A 14507-nucleotide genomic window follows, 5' to 3' on the forward strand; every position below is an offset into this window, starting at 1 on the left:
CGATAGTGTATCTGCAGTATCGGGGTAGGGGATCGCGTATCTTATGAAGAACAGTAAGTGATAATCCATCGCCTTGTTAAGTCAAAATTTTTTTTTTTTATTAAAACAACAATAAAAACGAAAACGCCGTGGTGACCACTCAACGTCACGTCGTCTTCGAGTGCATGCAAACGCGCGAGGGCGTAATCCTCGCGAACCACTGCTAATATTATAGTATGGTCGTCTTGCGAAACTGCTGACCATAATATTATTATTATGATTTTCGACGGCATTATTATACGGGGTGATTCACCAAGCACTCCCATCCCACTTTTTTCTTCAATTTTCCAGGGAAACATACATGCGAAATCTGATTTTTGGAATTTTTAAATATGCCTAAAAAATGTGAACATTTATATGCGGTATTTGATTAAATTAAAAATTACTATAATAAAAATTTAAAAAATCTGAATTCGACCAAATCAATTATTATTAAAAGAAAAACTGGGGATGAAATGCTTGGTGAATCACTCTGTATATACTCTATCCAGCGAGACAACACCCCGCAGCCTGACGGTAATCTGTTTTTCTGCGCATCCGTATGGTGACACTTTGCCATAATGGAACAGCGTTGTCGATGGCATGGCGTCTCGTGGGGATGCGCGGAATAGGCATTGTTCTCTATCTAGTCGCTGGACAGAGTATAGTCATATAAAAAGTAAGTCGTTACCTAACCTATAACCTATAGGTAAATCGACAGAATCCTGGGCCATAAAATAAGCGTCTATACACTAAACAGATGCAATAGCTGTAACCAAATCTGCTGGTTTTGTGAGGATATTTTGACGACTTGTTACCTCGGCCCTTTGAGTATGAAGTTTTACTGAACAAGACAATACAATTTAGACGACGATTGTTTGTCCCAGCATAATATAAATAACGCCCAAAACAGGAAAAAGTTGTAGCTTAGGCATAGAGGTAAAACCTTTGTTATAGGAGTATATTATTATTAACTACGGTCATTAGTTTTTGAGTTACATAAAAATAACTAAATCGATCAAGTAAAAAATTTGTTTTTTCGAAAATTGTCCTCCTTAATTTTTTTATAGTTCTTCCCAACGTTTATGAAAACCAATACGATTTTTTACTTTTAAAAACCTGACCTACCAGAATAAATGGTGAAGTAAAAAATTGAAGTAATTTTAGTTTTTACTGCCCCAAAAAATGACGATAAACACAAAAAAAAAAATGTAAAAACACACATCATTGTAAGATCAATACATCCATCGCTCTACTCAGAATCTAAAACGATTTATTTACAAATTAATTTCATATTTTATTGTTTAATTATGTTGTATGTCACTTGTAAGTTGTAACAATATAATATTACATTTCAAATGTAATTTATACAATATATCAAATTATAGAACATAGATTATTACTAGGCATAACAGCAATTTAAAATATCTGCAACATAATTAAAACCACTGATTTAACTTATTGTTATCACATATTGTATCTGTAAATTATACTGCATTCTAAAACACAATGTTAGGAACCTGTGTTCAAGAATAAGATATTCCAACTGCTGCTTTCTTAGCTGGAAAAAATATTATGTAATAAATTGTAGACATGACATAAGTTAAATAATATAACATAATATTATTAATGTGATTATTACAAAATGTATTTATTTAATTTAATAATTTTCAGTTGATAATAATATTAGTTGGATAATGTTATTATATAATACGTAGTATTATTAACCAATAACTCTAAGGATATTACTTATATTTGCTAATATACTTTACAAAGAAAAAATACTTATAATATATATTATATTATTATGAATGAACTCGTATTATTTTCTTGATTAGTCTACTGTTATAATTTATAAAATTGTCAATATTGGTAGATTATATTATTATATGTTACAGTACTAAAACTACGAATATAGGAAAAACCAGGTTTGAGTGTTTGACAAATTTTTCTTGGACCTGATATTTTAGAATTTCAACAAGACTTTGTTACTAAATACTACAAAATAGTTTAGTGGCTATACTGGCTAAAGGTGGCTTACTGCCTTACTGGTTTCACGCGTAGGCGTAACTTATGTTTGCGCGGGAAACGTGGTTTAAAATCACAGATAAAATATTTCACTTAATATCAAACAGCTACATAAAAGTAAATAAATAAACTACGAATAATTAATAATCACTCGGATAAAAGTCACGATCAAAGTTATAGAATTTACAGTAAAAAATTGAAAATACCTTACTATAGTAACTAATATTTTGTGTTAAGGCTATTAATATTATGAACAAGTTGGTAACAACACATTATATTCTTTAAGTGGAAAAAATATACCATCTTTGGAAATCGTTCTAACAAATTAAGTTTGTAGGTACCTATATTAAACAAATATTTTCTGTGATTTAATGTTTAACGTTGTCACTCGTGCACTTAACAATTAACAATAAGCAGTTTATAGACACTAAGTTTATACAGACCATAGGATATACCTCTTCGATTTGTTTTAAATACACCTTTTAGGACGCAGCGTTTTTATTATTAGAAATAATAATATACCTAATTCTTTTTAGATTCTGAGTGGAGCGATGAATGTATTGGTATTACAATAATGTGTTTTTTTTTTGTGTCTGTGTACTGTTATTTAATGTTGAAATTTGGAGGAAATTACATATCAAATAACCAATAATAACGGTTTTAGTTATTTTGTTGTAATTTCATAATATTAATTCAACTTACCGGCTACCGTATTTTATAATAAGTAATAATAATATAAATATAATATAAAATATCCACACTGACAAACCGTCACCGCTCAGAATCGTTTTTCGTATACAATCATTTTATATAATTGAATTGAAATGTAAAACCATCCATTCTGCAGTGACCCACTTGTAACCTACTGTACAGCAGAGCGACATCCACTTATCCACCTTTTTTTTATTGACCACGAATAAATTTGATTTCGGCGACCAGCCATTAGCATTACATAAAATGCATATAGCATTAAAAAAATATATATTTAGGATATTAACCCATTGGTAGGTATTTATAAGTATAATTATTATTACTTGTATAAGTAATACGGATTTTAAAAAAACATGATACATTTAAAGTATATAGTTACATATTATATTATTTTACAATAAGATTAGTTTTTTATATGACATAATAGTAGTATAAGTAGTGATGAATTAATAATGATATTAATTCATAATTTTATGATAATATTGATAAATAATAATTTATTAATATTTATAATATTTATCTAGTATTGGTACTTAAACAAAGAACATTACTGAAACTCATTCCTTTCATTCCTCGGATCTGAACCTATAAACTTTCAGCAATAATATGACTTATTTCATGTTCTTTGAAGTACAGTCTGCATTCGATAAATGTATGTAAAATATTTTAGTGTTAGAGTGGATCCGTACGATTGACATTTAATGGCGTCGCTTTTTTCATAAAAAATCCATATTATTTTCTACTACCACAAATTCTAATCTGAATAAATTTTTTTTAATTTGAGATGCTATTGCTAGGGATTTTTATGACCGATTGTTTTATCTGTGGTTTGATCTGGTTGTTTCGACTGTCCCATAATATACCTACATATGTTGAAGTGTACAACGGTAAAAGTGTTTTGTTTAATGTCGGTGCATAGAGGGATTTGTCAATTGATCGTGTGTCAGGTGTAACGATGGGTAATTTAGCTTGTTTATCCGCAATTACGTTACAAACTATGTCAATGTGTCCGGGCAGCCAGCAGGTCCCTATCCAAAATAAAATTATAATTTAGGTTTTTATTATGCTTCTTCAATTCTATATTAGATTTGGTGTGTTATATCGCAAGGATTGAATTTATTTTTTACACTCATTCGTGTACCGGGCTAGTCACAAGATTATAGAATTTCTATTTATATATTTAAGTGCCAGTAATTTAGCGATATCTTTCTTACGAACCCCTGTTTATAAATTATTAGTAATTAGCACAATAAGCACCTTTTTTGCAATGCCCGTCGACGCAATAACGAAATACCGAATGAGCGTCGCCGGCAGTCGTATTTTATATCACACACAGGACTCATGTGAATTCGTATTCAATAAAAGTATTTAGTTAAGTAAATCAAAGACTATTTATTTATTACCGAATAAGATCCTCCGGGAATCAATCTTAAAATAATATAGTCGTTTCCTCATCGAAGACGATCTTACAAACCCGCAACGGATATAACCGAAAAGGGAATACAACAGCTTGAGCTGTATATGGAACATGTTATTGAGCGTTTAAACGATAACTCAACTCCCTCATCACTTTAGAGGCGTCCATATTTATTTTCTAAAATTTAGTATATGAGATTCAGGTATACTTTTAAAAATGTTTTTATAAATATTTGGTGAAGTGTATTATACAATATATATGTACATAATAATTTAAATAATAATATATTTAATATATTATGCTAAAGTATGGATGGATGTTTTAAATTTTAAAATATAAAAAAATTTCCTTCGGGCCGGATTTGAACCAGCGACCTATGGATATCTATGATTTAACGCCACTACAGTCCACCGCTCTACCAACTGAGCTACCGAAGGATGGTGAATATGGAGCATGTTATTTCATTTAAGCGGATTTGTTCGTACTTTCACCTATTTTACAGACACGAGTACACGACATTGGACAGATTACGTAACAGACAATATAATAAGAAAGTTAGTACGGCTTCTTCGAAGTATTGCGCCGTGCGGAACATTCGAATACATCTACTGGACGCCGACAACCGATACGTATATATGATCGCATGAAAAAATGTCCTCTCAAGCCAGAAATAAAATTTTAAAATAAGGTTAAGGTGCCTATGATTACAGGGTGGAAACAGACGACAACGTTACTCTTGTCAGTTTGTATGGTGCAAAATCAATACATTTTAATTTTTAATATTTTATACCTATCTAATATGCTGCCGTTACTCCTTTTGATAGGTTAAAGAGGTAAAAAATGTTGAAAGGCCAAATAACGTTCAAGAGTAGAACAAATGTATGCTTGGTGCTGATTGGGAATTAAGAAGACATATTTTGAATTATTAGATGTCTAGAACTCAATCGTATAAATATACTCATAAACATGGTATCTTAGAATTGTGTACCTATTGGGTTATTGGTGTTGCTATTGTAAATGCTTAGCATAATAGCCCTAGTGCTCAAAGGAATCAACCGTTGAGAGCTGCTTATAAGTTTTCATCAATTTAACATTGCTGCTGTCTAATGTCATGCAGGAGTGTCATTTTTTCAAAATTCCTTAACGTAATGTTGAATCAACATGTTGATGATAATATAGTAATATACAAAATATAATATAATATGATAATGTCTTGTAGTAATCGACGCGATAATTACCTATATAATACTGGAATTGAATGTGAAACGCTGACCATATAATATTGCCCTAAATACTGATTACTAACCTGCAGAATAATCGATAATATTGTGTTGAGTTTGTAGTTTGTAATGTTTGTATTCGTAATATGAATATAATTTCCCCATATTATTCAACTGCTGTACAACATTGAAAATATCACCAAAATAATAAATATTATGTAAATTATGAACGTCTTGACTCTTAACTGTGGTTAAAAATCGGTTTAAACCGTGGTGATATGATCATTATATTATTTTCGTGTGCATAAACATTAAGTTGTAGGTACCTACTGTTGAAAAATAGACTGTATAGGTAAACTCGATACATAAGTACAATGAGCATGGTAAACGAATATTAAATAAATAATTTTTTTTTTTATGTGTACCTACGTCGCAGTCGTATCGTTTACAGAAAGGTGTGAATTGAGCGTGCACTAGCTATTGGTAAATGTCTAATTTTCAAACTTTCAAATTTTTTTAAGTCCATTAAAATAAATTATCAAGATATGTACTTATAGATAACTAGAATTTTATCTAGATGAAGATAAATATAACAGAGCTGAAATTTATCTGGATAAGATAAAAGATAAATAATTTGTATGTAGATAACTTATCTAGATAATTATTTATCTTTATATTCCTACTCCTCAGCCCTCGGATAGCATTATAATTTATAATAGGCAGTCGCGACGGACAAGTAGGTAGGTACCTACTAACTGTACACAACAAATGTATACAAGAACTCTGCACAAGTCACAGTGTGTTTACAAATTGCATTAAAAGAAAATTATGGTCCCCAACGGGCCACGTCGGTAAATATCATATAGGTTATGCAGTAAATAAATAATGCTGTTTCACTATATAATACCATAAACCATTTAAATGGTAAATAAACATTGCAAAGTTAAAAAACAAACACATTATTATTTACTCTTAAATGCCTTAGTTGTTTTGAGTACAATTCAAAACAAAGAAAGCCACTGGATATATGTGGATAAAAGAACACTTTATGCGACTGCGACTTAAACACTTGAAAAAACTTAGTTCCGAACTGTGTTGGTGTGCACTTTGATCTTAAAATGAACTATTTACATTTATCACCAATACAAAACGTTTATTGTGCTTAAAAGGGGGAAGAAAAATGAGTATTTTTATACGGTTATAGTGAATTAGAATGGAACAAAAATAATTTATATCAAGGATACCTGCAGCAGAGGACAATTATAAACAACGCATGAAACACTTGACTATTTGCATCTAATACGTAGGTTATTTATTGTCAAACTCCGCAACAGCGTTTTCTATATTTGAAACTAGAAAATTAATTAGTTTATGATGTCAAAATAATATAGTAATGAGTTAAGTTTAGAAAAGTATCAAAATATAATTAATTAATATACCAATATAACAGAAGTATAATATAGGCACTATTATTTTTAATATTTTAGCTTCTAGGCATAATTTAAGGTAAGTGACAATAAATATCGATTTATACAATATTGGTAGTTTTACATATACTAATAATATGTATAATATACAATATACATATATGTAATATTATACAAATACATTTTTTTTAAATTTATTTAAGCATATTTACAATCTATATAATTTGTACAATAAGTAAATTTGATAACATAGGTAATATTAAAATGACTTGAATGTCTTGTGGGGGGGAAAACCGTCCATCAACAGTACCTCCTATTTAATTTGATGGGTTCATATAATATGGAGACCGTTAGGCAAGAGCATCTCTTGGCCATTTTCTTTTTAACCTCCTCGGAGGATTGTTGGGGATGGTTATAGAGGACATACGGGAAATTAAAGGGTTTTGGTTCGAGTGCAGTTTGGAGTGAAACTTTTTGTAATGACGAGTTGCTATTTCGTTGACTGTTGGGATTTGGAGATCTTTATGTAATGCGTCGTTGGTCATATACCATGGGGCTCCAGTTATTTGTCTAAGACATATAGACTAGAAAGCTTGTATGGGTCTTATATTGGATAGTTTGGCTTGGCCCCAGATTTAGATATCATATGACCAGAGGGGGGTAATTATCGTCTTGTATATTAATATTTTGTTTTTTAAATTCATTAAAGGAGACATTAATGGACGGAGGAGATGTAGACGTGTGTTTGATTGTTTTCTTTTCTGTTTTGTGTGTTGGGCCCAGGTAAGTCATTTATCTAGATGAACTCCGAGATGTTTGGTTACATTTTGGACAGTAATTGGTGAATTATTGAGAAAAAGTTGTGGACATTCGTTTTTTCAGAGAAAAATTTATTTGAACTGATTTGTTTTCGTTTATTAATTTTCCATTTTTGAGTCCAATCGGAGATTAGATTTAAGTGGTATTGTATATCGTGGGTGGTATTTGGGTCTTTATTTTAGTATAGCGGTATCGTCTGCATATGTCGCTAGAGTTGTATGGTTTGTTTTGGGCATATCTGTAGAGTATAGGTGATAGGTCACTTCCCTGGGGTACTCCCGCTTTGATTTTATGGTAGACAGAGTAGGAATTGTTAAATTTAACAGTGAAATATCGGTCTTCAAGATAAGATTTTAGGATGAGGAAATACGAAGCAGGTAGAAACGATTTTAATTTGAACAATAATCCGTCGTGCCAGACGCGTTCAAATGCTTGCGCGATATCAAGAAATAAACCAGGGCAGTGTTCTTTTTTTTCGAATGACGATGATATTTTGTCGGTAATTCTATGTATTTGGTGGATTGTCGAATGATATGATCGAAATCCAAATTGAGTATTTGGGATGATGTTTTTTTCTTTGATAATAGGGGACAAATACATTTACAAAATTTCTGTGGCCTGGTGATAATTTTTATCTCATCTCCTCACTAATTCACTATCTTTATAAATATACATTTTTAACAATAAAAGTTAATTGTATACATTTTATAGAATTAATTATGTAAAACATATTAGAACAATATTATTGTTTATTCAACGCAAATATCAAAAAGTGCCATCCGGGGCGATCGCCTTCCATTACAATTACGTCTCTACTCTATATATATTATATATATGTCATAATTTATGCAATATTACAATATCCAGTAGATTTTATAAAATATTAGCTCACCATAAAACCATAATCCGTATCCAAAAGTCAAAAGTATAATATATTTAGAATATTATCTTGCCACATTATTGTTAGACTATTTATATCGTGGATTCCTATACCTCTTATATTTATGTTTTATATTCCTATATTGACTATTAGGGTTTTAAAATGTCATGAAATTTTTTTCTTGAAATATTTCATTTTGATGAAAAATAAAAATAAAATGTTTATTATACCTAAAAGTTTGTAGTCGTCAACTTCTAAGTGAATTTTTTTAAAAGTTGGTTTATTGTATGAAACAAAAAAATATGTAACATACATTCATATAATTTATAAGTTGTTTAACAAATCTATAATAGTCATAAACTCATAACAAACTATATGATCTGAATATTAAATAATGAGCCCAGAGCACCTTCACATAATCACATCACTCAGCCACATATACACACATATTATACGACTTTTGTACACTTTATAATTACTGAAAATACACTGTTATTTCATTCATTGTTGAAAGTGACTTCAACTTTATAACAAACCATCATCTTTTGGATCGCTGATATACAACAATATTTTAAAACTCATGTAAAAAACTGTTTTTATTCTCAAAATAATGCCAGGAATATTTTTCGGCACTGTATAATATAGAATATACAAATATGAAATAATAAATCAACAAAAATAATATATTTTTTTTAACTCTAAGTGTGTAATCAATGTATTGTTTCTAATCATCTATAACCGAACACGTTTAAAAGAAGAAAAAATATTTTTCATAATTTCATTGAAATATTTCAAGAACAGTGAAATTTTCAATTTTGAAATATTTCAAATTTAGAACCTTATTGACTATACATACGATTTGTTATTATTAAGTAGTAACACTATAAGTTTTATTTTATTAATTATGCATAATTATGGATGACATTTTTCCTTTAAATAAAAGTTAATGATTGTGGCTCATCGCGGCGCAGTGGCTGAAATCAATCACGTGACGTGATTGAGGGTAAGCAACGGCCGCCGCCACTAGTTCTTGGATGGGTGACCACCCAGTTTCGTAGTGCGCAAAATCCTTGCCACACATACATGTGTTCCAAACCGATCGTACCAACCATACAACCATACTGCCCTGCTACCATGAATTGCAGTAACTCCAAAATTGTGAAAAGTGAGGTTATATAATATTCTTATTAATTGAACTATCCCGCGTCTTTTTTTACTAAGGTAAAATGCACTAAAAACCACTATAAACTCCTTGAAAATCGATTATTATTTCAAAGATATTTTGGAATTCAGGTAAAATACTAAGCAAAAGTGCAGTAACGCCATATACTAAGAACAAAAGCAGCAAGTCCATGGATTTACTGCATAATTTCTTAGGAATCGGATTTCTAGAAGTTTTACATGCTCTTACTGTATATTGTCTTAGTAATATTGTGTGTTCAAATGGCTTCTTTGCCGTAACTCCATAAAATAACTTTTTGACATAACATAGGCTTCAGGATCTTTGAATTTAGATAATTCTAAGTTCTAACCATGGTTATACTTCATAATAATATTGTATTTGATTAGATAAGATTGATTATTTCTAATCTAACAAGTAACAACTGACAAATATGATACTATCTCACTGTTTTGGCGGTTGATAACAAATCAACACGAGTGACGAGTCGTCGTTACACGAGTTCCACACTTCCTGAACATCTTTTAATGAAGTTGGTTTTAAATAATATATTGACTGATTTATTGCTTACATTTTAATAACTAAAATGACTTCTAGACAACGCGTTTTAAAAATGTTAAATAAAGTCGTGCCTAGAAGAAAATTAAAGTAATCTTGATACAAGTCAGTATCTAATCACTACTTTTGTTGTTATTAATGTTAATATTATTATTATTTACATAAATCAGATAATAAAGAAATTATGTTTTAAAATGTTTTATTACTAATTAGTGTTTTTATCTAATAAATTTACAAATCAATCAATAATATACTTTTGTTAGGTATAATTATGATATTTTAGTATTTATATTTCTTGTACTTGGGTGATTAATTAATTGTATAAATATAATTAATAGGCTTTTTTTATTGGGAAAAGATTATTAACTTAATCAACTTTATATTTTAGTTTAACTTAATGTTTCAGTAGAAGGCTGCTGCAGAGTGCACATAATATAAAAATTAAGAATCATAGGAATGGATTTACTGCATTTTGTAAATTTAATGTGGGTTATTTTCTAAGTAAAAATGCAGTAACTCCTATAATATGTTTAAAAGTGGTAAAAAACATACAAAAAATGAATAAAGTACAAAAAAAAATATATCAACAAATAACTTGAACATCTATTAAAAATGATTTATAGAAAAAATCATTAAAACATAATAACTTCTGGGTCAAAAATTAAAAAAACCTTTAAACACGATTTCCCAACATTTCACTTTTTGAAGTTACTGCAATTCATGGTAGCAGGGCAGCATACCAACCTACAGGCTAATGACCTCAGTCGTCAAAACCTTAAACGTAATAAAAAAAAAAAGTTAATGATCAAAATTTATTTTACAGCAATTTAGAATTGTATATGCCGGTAAATTAGATATATACGCTTTATAATTTATTTATCCATTACGTACAAATAATTATAATAATAAGAAATAAATAGTAGGTTATTCTTCGAAATAATTACATGATGTTGGTAACTTTATTAGCACTGATTCGGTCTCTTAACAGCATTTGTTCATTGGTTTATTTTGAGTACATTTTACTAAATTCATGTTCACAATGTGCATGGAGTTGAAAGTAGAGTTCTAGGTAATAAATATAATATATATGTTAATAAAGGAAACATATTACTGCAGACATTATACAGTTTTCGTAACAAATTAGAAATTGAGTTAGTTTGAAGTGTCAAACTTTGTTTATTAATTATGTATACAGAGGTACAAGTGCAGTGCAACTAAGGTAATAGTATAGAAGAAAAGTCCAATTTGCTAACCGGAACGATATCGAGAAACCAACTGTGCGAGGGTTATAAATAGAATATAATAATATTCTCGGTACCTACCTATTCCAAGGAATATTTTAATTTAATTCTAATTTGTCTTAAAATTAAAATTTTCTTTGAACACATTTGTTCACAATAAATAAAATTATTTCACAGGTACCTATGTCTATTGTCTATAAATATTATATATAATATAATGTATTGCATTTTACTCTTCCTACCACTTACCAAGTTTATTTTCATACATTTTAGTGCACTCTTAAAGCTGGGTTTCCACTACATACGTGTACGTTTACGTGCATATATGCCGGATACGTTCGCTATGAACGGTTTCTCACAAACGTTTCCCATCGGTTGATATGGGTTAGATCGGTTAAGATTGGTAACATATTAGTTACCTCATATATTCTTATGTTATCAATATAGAGCCATGTACACGTGAAAAGTTGAACTGGATCCAACTTCATGGTATAATTGGTCAAGCCTGTGGTAAGAACGTATAACACTCTGGTATACCAAAAGCTTACCATGTATACCAACCAATCACAGAAAAGTATTTTTATGCACGTACACGTACACGTATTTAGTGGAAACCCGCCTTAACAGTAGTGTGTTGTGAATGGTCTTTCACTCAATATAATATCTATCAAAGAAAATAATATATATTATTCACCTTCCATTGTTGTCACTGAGTAGGAACATCTTATATTATTATTATTGTCTGAAGTATCGTATCGGTATTCCTGGTCAATGTTCAATATTATATTATAATACAATTTAAACTTAATCTCTTTGACGTCAGTGATATTGTGTATCACTACGGCATTGTATCTATACCTAGGTATACTATTTATGTTGGTTGTACACCTCTTTGCCGCCATTCTTTTTAGCTACAACGCCTATATTTTTATTGTACACTTTACACCAGGGCCTTGCACCCGAATCATTTATTCGGGTTTCGGGTTTCGGGTGCTGGATGTATTTGGGTGTTCAAACACCCGAATAAAAAATTTAAACAAACATTTGGGTTTTCAAAACCGTTATTATTCGGGTTAATATTGGTTAATATGGGTGCTGAGAAATCTGGATAAAACAGAACTTTTGATGACCCCCCCCCCCAAAAAAAAACAGAAAGTGTTCATGTTTATGTTATTTATAATAAAATATAAATGTTTTACCCAAATTTGCAACGTTTGTTTTTAACTAAACTAGGTTAATTAATGTACAGTAGTTACCTTTTTCTATGAACTATAAGAAATAAGACAATGGGAAACTAATTATTTAACTACCTATTCGTTTTATTATAGGCATTAGAGTCCACGTAACTCATTTTTTTTTTTACCATAAACAGTCTAAAATCTAAATAGGTACTGGACTTAAATATCATACTAGTATATTTTAAAAAAAAATTGTAGGTACTTATAAAAAATATTCAGAAAAATTTTATTTGATAAGCAAACAAAAAACAGTCATCAAAAATCAAAATGTTTACAAGGCTTTCTGTGGTCAAAAAATAGTTAACTTGCTAGAGCCTAATCCCATTTAAAAGTAAATACAAAAACATAATGAATATATATAACATAATAGGTATATTTTTTCAAAATCAACAGTTACAACAGATTGATATTTTAATTTTGCATAATGTTACGTACCTATTATATAACAGAATAGGTATTGATTATTTTGTGATGACTTAAAAATTAAAAAAATTAATCTTTATAAATATTATGAATAATATTATTATACTATAACTAAAAAGTAATATAAAAAATATATAGGTATTCACAAATTGTACGATGAAATAATAATAAAATTGAAAATTGAGTAGGTACGTATAGTGAGAGGCGCGTCGTAGACTCGTAGACCAAATGTGATACAAATTAAAAATGTACAATTTCCCCCATGCCAAGTCGATGGATATAATAAATAATAAAATATTAAAATGTTTAAAATAGATGGCCATAGGGGCGCTGACTGTTGAGCCATAGACAAATAAAATAAAATATAAATTATGATTTCGTGATTACCGAAAAACTGGTAAATAATAAATATAGCCCCGTATTACGATATTCGAGTTACTAAATTAAATATTATAGGACATAGGTAATTCCGCTTTGGAAGTTCGTCGCAAATAATGAAATAACACAAGTTATTATTAGTTATTGGTCACGGCTGTCAATACTTTCAGTTTTGTTGAGACCACGTCTATTTTATATTGCTATTGGCTATATTTGGATTTATTTTACTAATAAAGTAATAAAGTAATAAATTATATCATATAATAGGTATAAGAAATAATTAAATACTTAATATTTTAATCAGAATCAATTAAATTATTAAACATTTTAATGGATTTAATTTTTAAGAAATTACCTATGATTGTTTGTTAGATTGTTCCTGTTATTATTATTATTGATTATTTAACTCTACAAAATCGAACTCACCACAAGAAATACATACGAAATGATATGTCGCATGAAGAATGAGAAAAAAATTATTCGGGATTTCGGGTTAACCCGAATATTTATTCGGGTTTTGGTTAACACGGGTGTTTTGAAAACAGAATCATTCGGGTTATACGGGTTTCGGGTGTTTGATTTTTTAAAGGTGTTTAGGGGTGTTAGGGGTTCGGGTTAAATCGGGTGCAAGGCCCTGCTTTACACCGTGTCATACTGTCATTCTTGTTTCATTACATAATATTTTGAAGAACGAAAATAAATGTGTCAATGAATTTCAATATTCAGTACGGCATTTTTTATGCTCAATAATTCAATATATTTATTCGTATACTAATATAATTTTGCATATAGCCGCAGTATATACGACCTTATTGTTATATTATTTTTGATCAAACACTAAAATAAAATTGCATCCTCATATTTTATTTATATCATGTAAGGTTCTCAATGAACTGCAGGACTTTGTTGAACATAATCAATTTTAGATTTAGTTGTGAACGGAAGTTTCAAATGTCTGATATATATCCT

At 29.5% G+C, this 14507-nt stretch overlaps 1 non-coding gene across 1 annotated transcript; it reads right to left on the reverse strand.

Annotated features, from left to right (window-relative positions):
• Window positions 1-4520: 4520 nt before the first annotated feature.
• Window positions 4521-4611, reverse strand: Trnay-gua (transfer RNA tyrosine (anticodon GUA)). Its single transcript is given in 2 exon segments — window positions 4521-4556; window positions 4575-4611. It is a non-coding gene; the product is annotated as a tRNA-Tyr (tRNA).
• Between the last annotated feature and the right edge of the window lie 9896 nt (window positions 4612-14507).

Source organism: Metopolophium dirhodum, chromosome 7 (assembly GCF_019925205.1).
Source record: "Metopolophium dirhodum isolate CAU chromosome 7, ASM1992520v1, whole genome shotgun sequence".
NCBI classification, from domain to species: Eukaryota; Metazoa; Arthropoda; class Insecta; order Hemiptera; family Aphididae; genus Metopolophium; species Metopolophium dirhodum.